A 12,023-nucleotide genomic window follows, 5' to 3' on the forward strand; every position below is an offset into this window, starting at 1 on the left:
ACTCAAAGGGTTGTTCGCAGTTATTAACTGCGAACAACTGTTTGACTTATTTTGACATATTCGCAGTTAATAACTACGAACAGACCAAAACCACAGGTTTGGGATTTTCACGCTTAGTTTTGAAAATAAGTTGAAAGTTGTATTATTTTGTTCCTTTTTCTGATTTTTTGTCTTATTGTTTTCAAAATTTCTTTAGCAATTTGAAATTCATTTTCAAATATTGAATTGGCCCAAATACTATGTTTGGCAAATCTTGAATTTGAAAATGTTGGAATTGAGTCAATTTCATAGAATTCCAACAATAATGTAAAATAGGTCAAGTATCAAAATTTGCAAATTTCACGTATTTAGGTGTCATTTACAATTCTCAAATTTGAATACCAAATTTAAATTCCTTATTTTCAAATGAATTCTATGTTCTCAAATACTACCTGATGGTATTTGATCCAAATCCAAATTTAAAAATTTCTAATTTACCAAATAATAAATTTGAGCCAATTTTAAATTTCTAAATAAAATCATTGTTCCCAAACATGAAATAATTCATTGATGCCAAGAGGGGGAAATTGATAATATTTAATATAATACTTTTTTTGGTCATATTTAAAAGTAAGACACAACCCACCAATGTAATATTTGATGAGTAATATCTTTAATTTCATAAATCTAAAAGTTCTAAAAAGTTATACTCATTTAAGAAAGTGTAATTTTAGACAAATCTAACAAGACATCGCTTGATTAAATAATTTATTACAAGTTAATAAAAAAATAATTGGAATAAATTTAACCTATTAATTATATCATATCATATAATTTAATAAAACTATTGAAAAATAACAAATTTAAATTTCTCAAACACTGAGGACAACTCATTAAGTTAATTATTATATCAAATCATAATTATAATCATTAATAATTTTTAGCACTAATCTATTAGAAGAAGGTAATTCAATCAATACATAGATACTAAATATTAATACTCAAACTTAATATAGACCTACAAATTGCAATGGAAAAAAAATGAATATTTGTTAACAATTATATTATTTTGTTATTACAAGCTTGGTTGGGAATGGAGAAAAAGGTGAATGGAAATTAAACTATTTTTTGCTTAAAAGGATATATTTTTGCTCAATATTACTTTTTTTATTTCTTTTTGTTCTTCTCGCTAACTTTTTGCACAGTTTTCAAAATAAATTTTAAACATCAATATCTCTAAATACACATAATAAAAATTATAAAAAATACATAATAAAAAATATACATTAAGACGAGTCTAACGAGATCTCAAATGAATATATTTCATCTTCTAAATATGTGTCAAAAATATCAATTAAATGTCTTTCTCCATCAAATAGAATATTCCAAAAAAAGAACAATTATAGAAGAGAGGAAGTAATACTAAGTGACAATACAAATAAAATCTCTCTACATCAATACATAGTGACAAAATAATGTAAATAAAACTCTATTTTGGATTTTGTTAATTAGTTGCTATAATTCCTATAGCAATTATTATTCATCAACTGATCTTATTTAGTATATATTTTTTTGTATATAATGTAAAATATAGTCAAATGAGATCTTGTTTGAATCGTCTTAATAAGTATTTTCATAATATTAACATTTAAAAAATTTTTATCATATAAAATTAAAGATATTAAAAATTAAAATCGTAATTATTAAAACAACTATAAAAAGCTCACATAAATGTGTATAATGGTGCATTTTGATTACCACCGACTTCACTTGAAAAGACATCAATAAACCCATGAATGAATGGGATTTCAGATCCCCAATTTTCGGTCCATCCAATAAATGGCAACCGACACTGGTATGGCCCCCCGCCACGTCCAAGTGTGAGACCCAGCCAACGCAATCTATCCAAAGATGTAAGATATAAAATTGACAAATTTATTACAAGCCCCGCACAATTTAAAAAGGCCGAGGTTTAGTTTGCAGTTAGTAATTGTTTCATGTTCGCAGTTATTAACTATATCACCAATTCCTCCTTTTTTATTTTCCCAAATTTAAAAAATAAAAATCCTAACAAACTTTCGATCGATCCCTCCTTAAAACCTCCATTAAACTAACTTCAATCATTAAATTCTTACTTTATTCTTCCAATTCAGCACTTCCTCTTTAGTCTGTGACAGCCTAGGTTGCACAAAGGTAATTTTTTTTCGATTTTGTGATTAATTTTTCGAAATTTACTAACTACAATCGTTGCTCCTACACCCTATGTCCTATGTCCACCTCTAGATGAGTATGAGGAGGACAGCTCCTGAAGGACTTGGGTTTGTGATACTACTTACACTGAAGAAGGGGAGTTGGAGAAGGGTATGATGTTCGATAGTAAGGATGCTTTGTTGGAAGTTATAAAAGTGTATCATATTCGTAGAAATGTGGAGTATAGAACGGACACTTCAAACCAAACCGTCCTTACCTTGAAGTGTAAGTGGGGCTGTTCGTGGAGACTTTGGGCTACGCTTGATTCATATTCATCTTCATGGCGTATTGTTACGTACAATGGTAAGCATGGGTCTTATATTTTGGGTAGTGACACTGTCTCGGCTTGACACATTCACTTGATATCTTCTGTCATTTACAATGTCATTAGAAATTGTGTTGCTAAAGACCCATCCATTAAGGTCTCTGTCGTACGGCAGATGGTTAAAGATTGTTTTGGTATAGAAGTGAATTATAAGCGAGCGTGGTATGCTAAGCAACAAGCCTTGTTGTCCATATATGGAACTTGGGAAAGTTCTTACTCTCTCCTTCCACGCTTTTTAAAAGCTTTGCAGCATTCTAACCCGGGCCTTGTAGTTGAGTGGTTTTTTAAGGAAGACAATGACGCGGGTGTATATGTGCGACCTAATATTAGAACATTCCAACGTATCTTTTAGGCTTTTAAATCTTGCATTGAGGGCTTTAATCATTTTAAACCTCTTATCGCCATTGACGACACACACTTGTATGGTAAGTATCGTCATACCTTATTGACTGCAAAACGAAATCTAAACTGCACCTTTCAAAACGTAAGGGCCAAGGTACTAAAGATTAGAGCGAGATCAACGGGCGGCACATCACTCGTTGGGATCACAGCCTCGAGCTGCTAGCCCAGGGTGCACCAATCGATGCTATCGGCGCACCAATGACAGCTGACTACATGCCGAGGGTTCCTCTCCATCACTCGTCGATGGATGACACCACGAGGTATCATTGCTACGGCACAGTATGCTCCTGATGCACCGACCATGACCCAATTTGTAAGTAGTCATCTTATCTACATTTACCTGTTCAAATTACAAGTTAAATAATATAAGCTTATATTAACTAACTACTGATTACAAGCACAAGGGGTGGCAGTTGTTATCCGCTCAAGCCACGCAGAACCGGTACGAAAGATTGCCCAGGGGATGCTCCTTGGCACACAGTTCCAGCTCTTCATTCCTGAAGTTGCTGAGGAGGCATCACCAACTACCGGTGATGTGCATGTCTCGTCTCCTCCTCATGACGTTCATTTGGAGGAGATGGACATGTCATACCCCGTTGACGGTGCGGGCACATCGCAAGCTGGGCCATCCCAGCCATCACAGTATCACTCCCCTTCACTTTTTGAGCTTCATGCAAACGCTTCTTACTATCGTAGGAGACGTAGGAGGCCATCTCAATTAGATAGGGTCGACGAGGGTGATGAGTGTTAAAGTTGTTTGTGTTTTGCTTGACTTATGTATATATTTTATATTTGTATATATTAAACATTTGTATATATTTTGGTGTATTATATGTTCATTTAGTTTATTATAGTGTCCATACACTAATGTCAAAATTAGGGAGACTGATGCCGAAAATTCAACATAATTTCATTAATAATGATTACGAATACATAGCTCATTCATTAAATAACCATTATAACCTAAGATTGCTTCTTAAACTTTTTCAATATCCTCTCGGTTTCTTCACTCCTACGTGCCTTATCAATTGCTTCTCTTCTCAAGTTATCTAACTCGTTTCTAAGCTCCTCATTCTCTTTATCGAGCTTAATAATGATGTTTTTTTTCCATTTCGTGCCCTCTAGATCAACCCACCGAAAGTAGGTGCATCCCAATCCTCCATCTTGAAAAAGTGGACAAGCAACATATTGACGACTAGGATCAAAATTGCTCCAATCCCGACCATATTCGACTTCATGACCACAATCACAATGCTCTTCTATAAAATAAAGCTTTGAAATGTACTAATGAAATTACATAAGGACTTCAATTAAAATTATTAATTACATTCAATAATATCATTAGCAACATAAACATAAATTCAATAAAAACCTTAAACAACCAAAATAAAGTAATAGAAAAGTACCTTAACTTCAAAACAATTTTAATGAGACTTTGCTAGAATTTTGATGGAATGGAATGAGTTATCATATTTAAGTATTTATAGAACATTTGTTAAACGGCTAGTTTGAAACTTAAAGACTATATTGACCAAACGCCAAATGGAAAAAGTTCAAGATAGGTCAAGCATTTGTTCGCAGTTACTAACTGCGAACGTTTCTTTGATCTTTTTTGACCAACTTTCTTTGTTCGCGTTTTGTAACTGCGAACTACTTCAAATCACAGCTCTGGATGTTGAGAAGCTTGTTTTTTGAAATAAGTTGAAACATAGTTTAGTGTATGCTTTCTTTTTTGAATAATTTCTCTTATGTATTTCAAAAATTCTCACCACACCAAGGTCGACTTCTGGTAGAATACACGTCAATTTCAAACTCTTTTACATGTGAGGAAATCAAGATTTGCATTCAACAAACATTCAATTTAAATTCGAAAATGATCATTTCTAATTCTTGTTCTTTAAATTTTGAGAAACATAGGTTGACATAATTTAAATAGTTTTTTCTTTTATACTTATAAGTCGTAAAAATAGTTTTTTTTATAGGAATTTATAAAAATAATTTAATTCTCATGAGCTATAGGAGAAAATAATTTTCTCCCTGTATCAAGCTTACGCCCATATCAAAGTAAATCACAATTACAACTCAGAAACCAATTCCAATTGTGATTTTAGCGAACAGTCGAGAACAAATTTCAGTTTCCACAAAAACTATAGGATATCCAATTGGCCCATTATAAAAGAAATGCGTTTGGTTCTTATAATTGCTCCATAGCTTTGAATATTGGCCCATTTAGGCCCACAATGCAGGCCAACCGGGAAAACTTTGAAAAAAATACATACATTCAAAAGAATTTCCCAATAAAAAGCTTCGAGAAATTTTAATTTTCAAAATAAGCCTTTTCATGTCAAAACTAAGTGAGATATTTATTTAGCTATTACCAACAACTAACTAAAAACAAGTAACAAAAGTCAAAAAAAGGAAACAATGTCATAACGTTTGAAAGGACAAAAAAATCAAATGTTAGTTTGCTTATTATCAATATCGAACAAACATATGATTTTATTTTTCGCCACTTCGTTGTCACATTGTCTTCTTTTTGTTCGATGTTAGTAACAGTGAATAAAGGCGTATTAAATATTTTTCTCTTGCTATTAATAACAGCAACAATCCCTGACCTAAGAATTGAACATAAAAACGCTTATTTTGAGAATAAAAATCTCCGAAACTTATTTTGAATTTTTTTTTTAAAGTAAGTCATTTTATTCAAATTTCCCGGCCAACTAGTAGTTTGAAGAAAGATAGTATAAGTTGAAACAAGTATTGTACGGAATTTATTGATTTTTTATTACTTTATTTTGATATAAACAATGATTTATAAAACAAATGTCATGTGACTTAGCGATTTATTAATATTTTACTTTAAAAATAAAAACTTTTGAAAAATTAATATTGTTATGGGGTCAAATAAATAAACCCGTAATTTATTTAGTCAAACCTTAAACAATCCAGCTCGGTCCAATAACTTCTTAAAATAACTATCCACTACTCACCATAACCTACCACTCACCCATCATACCCATGATTCTCACATTAATTCACCATCCAACCTCCATTCTACCATTATAAATACATGTCGCGTACATCATTTGCACCCGACGAAGCTTATATATTCCTACCATTACTCCACAAAAATATACTGCCCTCCTACTCACAATTTATATACTTGATCAAATATCCTTCAATTAATCTAAACTCATCCTATAATCCGTTAATCTTCTATTCATTCAATATAACACATTCATTAATTATCATATATTCATTACTTTCGTTTTCCCGATCTGACTTGAGCGTCGGAGGGGTTTTCCGAGAGATCACCCCCGGACAAGGCTAACGTTGTATTGCAGGATTTGAGATCTCATCAGCGAAAGGATTATAAACACTTTCAACATATTGATAGTTGTACACACTTATCTCCAGGTATTTTAAGTGTTTTTTGCACTTTCTCGTTTCATTACCGAAACAAATATCATAGCACTAAGTGACTTAACAATTATTTTTATTTTATTTTTAATATGAAAATTTGAAATGCATATATAAATAAATCGATAAGTAATTTGACAGTTTATTAGGGAGTTCGTTTCAAATCAAATAACTAAAAAAAACATAACTTATAAAGAGCACATATAGTAAAGCGTATTATGAGACGAGTCAAAGGTTAGTGGCACCATTACTTCAAAATTTGGTTAATGAATTTCTATTTTTTTTTTATAGACAAATAATAGAATATAATATAAAAATGATATATTAACAAGAAAGTTTGTGTAGCTTAGTTGGATTAAGCATTTTATTAGCAAGCATAAGGTTTAGAATTCAAAGCACATTAATATTATTTTAATTATTTTAACCGCTAAATGACATAGTTGTTCATAAATGTGTCATTTAGCAGTTTGCATTATAATTTTTTTATTAATATAGTTACCTTATCATTTTTATGTAATAAAAAAACTACGATTTAATATAAATAATAAGCTGCTATGTGACATGATGATTTATATTGTAAAATAGGAAAAATAAAAATAATATCATACGTAAATAGTTGAGTCAAAATTTAATTTTAGTCAGAAATAAAATTATAATTAAATATTAATTTAATGTTATTTTAAGAAACGATTCATACAATTAGAACGATCTTGATTAATTAACACTTCTTGAAGTCCACTTTATTACCAAAACTCAAATCATCGACTGTCTTCCCCTTTTTTTGGGAGAAATATAAAATCTCTCTAAATTAACACCTAAAATAAAGTGAGTAAAATGTGCAATATCAATAAGATATCAATTTAGTATTAGTAACATTAAATAGAGGTATTAAATAATAAAGTAGAAGTATTAATTACTTAAAAAAATACATATTATTCAGTGCCGTAAATTAAATAAGTATTCTCTCTTATTTACTATTATTGTCTCATTTTCTTAAAAGTTTAGTGCACACCTTAATTATCCCATTTTCTAAAATATTATTATCTTTTTATTTAAATGTAATATATAACCAAATATTATAATTTTAATATAAATTATATATACAAACAAACAACCTAGGTCGTAAGCTGTACGATATGTTTTTGTTTCCTAACAATTGCTTCCTTGAATTAAAGTTTTGTTTTTTTTTTTAATTATGGTTTGTGTTGTTATGTGAATGAATGATATTACAACTGATTAATTATTTGTGAGTTATACAATGCTAGTGTTAATGTAATAAGACGTGTAACTTGCAATTTGTTGTATAGATATAGGAACGCATTAAAATCCAATAAACTTAAATCCATATTATCTGAATTCAAGAAATCTCTTCTTCTCTTTCTTTTATGCTTTAACATATAAAAACAATATAATCTCTTTGTATAATTTTTAATTTTATTCTTCTTTTAGAAACACATATTCACTTAGATTAACCTTTTTTGTACTAAGTGATTGATTATATCTCATTGTGAAATTTAATTGTCAAAATTTAAGTACCTTTGTGGAGAAAATATGACAAAAGTAAAATTTGTAATCACTTTCAATAAGTTATCATGATTTTCAAGCGATTTAAGTGTCGCTAGATCTTAACAGAGTTTGGTCTAATCCGCAAACCAAACCGGACCAAACTGTAATTTTAATATTTGGTCTGGTCTACGATCTAAACGGTCTGGTCCGATTTTTATTTAAAAAATTACGATTTACGGCATGGTTTCGGTTTTTTAATTTTTTAAACCAGACCAGATCGCAAACCGTACTATGACCAAAAATCATAAGTTTTAAAAAAAAATGTTGCTACCTAGATATTTTGAGTTGCAGTTATTTTTGTATATTAATATATATTTGAATAATGTTAATGTAATCAACTAATTACAAATTATTATATTTGGAGATTTTAGGTGCGAAATATTTGTATAAACACATATTAATTTGGAGGAAAATATAAAAATAAAAAAATTGTAGATCAGACCGTTGTAGAACGGTTTGATCCGCTCCGATTTGGAAATTTCCAAACTAAAAATTTTGATTTAGTCTGATTTTAACGTCAAATCAGAGCAAATCGAACCGGGTACCCCCCTAAGTGTGGCATACCAATCTTCACGAAATCACGGTCTTCATCAATACACGTTCATCCAAAACGAGAAGTGCTTTCATTACCGTAAAAAAGACGTCTACAACGGAGTACTCTTTAATTTATAGCGTATATTTTGTTTTAAAACAACGAAATTGAATTTCAATTCCAAAAAATAAAATAAAATAAGAAAACATAGAAGGCCTTATTTTTGGCTTTATTTTACCCAATCTTTAAACTTTGTCATCCTTTTTATTTTATCGCCACCCCCCTCCAAATGAAATTATGAATTTGCCCTAATTTTTAAAAAAATTACAATTTTACCACTCCCTATAAATTTTTTATTTTTAATAATAATAATATTAATAATAATAATAATAATAATATCAATAACAACAATAATAATAATAATAATTAACTTTTTTATATTCTTCAAAAAGAATATAAATAAAATTAATAATAATAATAATAATAATAAAATTAAAAATAATAATTATTATTCAAAAATAAAAAAAAATTGAATCGCCCAGAACCAGGCGATTGGACCCCGGTTCAATCGCCAAAAAACTGGCGATTGAACCGGGGTCCAATCGCCCAGTTTTGGGCGATTCACTTTTTTTTTTGAATAATAATTATTATTTTTAATTTTATTATTTTTATTATTATTATTATTATTATTACTGTTATTATTATTAATTTTATTTATATTCTTTTTGAAGAATATAAAAAAGTTAATTATTATTATTATTGTTGTTATTGATATTATTATTATTATTATTATTATAAATAAGAAATTTATAGGAAGTGGCAAAATTATAATTTTTTAAAATTCAGAGGTAAATTCGTAATTTCATTTAGAAGGGGATGACGATAAAATGAAAAAAATGACGAAATTTAGTAACTCCCTTATTTTAAAACTTCATTGTCATTGTCGCATTGGGGTCATTCTTCCGCAAACGCGTAGCAACTTTACAGTCTAATTGATGGGAGGTTATCCGGTGGTAGTCCCACGCTTTTGTACGGTACACATTCACCTACTAATACGATTCGTCATCACGCAGATTGTTCATCAAAGACAGACCTGTAAAAAACATTAATTTACTGGGATCCAATAATTAAAATAGCTCTACTTATAAAATTGTAATTTCTTTTACAAATTTTACTGATATTTTTTTTTAATAATAGGGCCATGGGTCTATTACCATGTTCGAAGGTACGTCACCACGTCAGCTGCTGCCGTGATTATAGTTATAGCAATTAGCAATTAAATATGTGACACCAGAATAACTTTTATCGGTATTTTTATCATTCACTGATACAGATATAAGAGTTTTTCTAGGTAGATTAATCTTTAGACGTTGATGTATCAAATTTTCAGTAACTTTTATCAACTTTTTTTATTGTATATGATTTTTTCGAAGTTTATACTTTATCCCCACCCCAATATTAATTTCATACTTTAAATTTTTTTAAAAATATTTATAAAGGTACAATTGTGATTTGTTGATTGTCAATTGATTTATAAGGTCCATAAGAGATTTAAAGTAATCTAAAAATTTTAAATATTCTATTTAATATTTGGGCATTATTATTTGTCGCCACCATTTTCATTTTATCGCCACCCCCCTCCTAATGAAATTACTCCAATACAGAAACCTAAGACTCCTTTCATAAGGAGAAGAATAACAAGCCTTTGTTATTCTTCCGATGTTTTTGGGATGATGCAAAACTAATGCCCAAGACTCCTTTTATAAGGAGAAGAATAACAAGCCTTTGTTATTCTTCCGATGTGGGATAATGATAAACATTAATCTTCCAATGTGGGATAATGACAAACATCAATCTTCCAATGTGGGATTCAAGACATAACCTTACAATTATATTTAATTTATATTTTTAAATGTTATTATTATTATTATTATTATTATTATTATTATTATTATTGTGGTTTAATAATAATAATAATAATAATATTTATAATAACAATTATAATAAAAATTATAATAACAATAATAATAATAATTTAATAATAATAATAATAATAATAATAATAATAATAATAATAATAATAATAATAACAACCACAATAATAATAATAATAATAATAATAATAATAATAATAATAATAATAACAAAAATAATAATAATAACATTTAAAAATATAAATTAAATATAATAATTAAAACAAAAATAATAATTTAATAATAATAATAATAACAACCACAATAATAATAATAATAATAATAATAATAATAATAATAATAATAATAATAATAATAACTAAAAAAATGAATTAAACAAAAGAAATTTTATAAGTCGAAATTAAAAAAAAAAAATTTAAAAAAAAAAAAAAAGAACCAGTCGCACAGAACGTGCGACTCGAGTCGCACGTTTTGTGCGACTGTTTTTTTTTTTTTTTTTAAAAAATTTATTTTTGTTTTTTATAAAATTTTTATTATTATTGTTATTATAATAATTATTATTTTTGTTATTATTATTATTATTATTATTATTATTATTATTATTATTATTATTATTGTGGTTTAATAATAACAATAATAATAATAATAATAATAATAATAACAATAATAATATAAATAAAAACAATAAAAAAAATTTTAAAAAAATGAAAATGAAAAGTTATTAACTCCAATGGCATATTTGTAAATTTTTTAAAGTTCAGGGGCAAATTCCTAATTTCATTAGGAGAGGGGGTGACGATAAAATGAAAAGGGTGGCGACAAACAAGAATCGGGTAATATTTTGTTAAGATGATACACTTTTTTTAGTTAAGTGTTGTCTTAAGGCCCTCTTCAAGACTAGGAACAAACATGCCCTAATAACAAACATGAATTTTATTTCTCTTATAAAAATTATTTGAATATGCTATTTATATTTCTTTTGTCTTTAATTTTGCTTCATATACTATTTTGGCTCATCTAATGGGTGTTGTCTCATTACTATTTTTTGACTTTACATCTATAGAATCCCAACAAAACTTATAATTTTTTTCTTATACATTATAACCTACAATTATCCCATTAAATAATACATGACCTACTAAATTACTCATTTTATCATTTTTTGTGTTATTCCTTTAAAGAGCAATCTCAATTGCAATAGGGATTGAGGAATATTTATATAAAAATAACAAAATATATTTATATTATATATAATTGTCAAAATCATAAAAAAAAAATCCAACTCAATAATAATTAGGGATGTTGGTCAATAAAAACAACTACATTTCAATAAAAGTAATAAAAAATCCTTTCCAAAAAAAAGTAATAAAAAAATTCAATATAACAAAAATAAAATTAGAATCTCATTCCCAATAAAAAAAAATTAATTCAACCCTCTTAAATCCTGCATAATTAAAAAATTATTTTATTATTACATATCAAAAATGAAAATATTAATAGTATATATATCTATTGTATATATTGTTGACGACTTGTTGCGGAATACTAAACTCATTGCGTAAACTCTTGTCAACCTTAATCTGAAAATAATGTATAGGATTGTGATACTTCTCGT

Source organism: Amaranthus tricolor, chromosome 12 (assembly GCF_026212465.1).
Source record: "Amaranthus tricolor cultivar Red isolate AtriRed21 chromosome 12, ASM2621246v1, whole genome shotgun sequence".
Taxonomy (NCBI): Eukaryota; Viridiplantae; Streptophyta; class Magnoliopsida; order Caryophyllales; family Amaranthaceae; genus Amaranthus; species Amaranthus tricolor.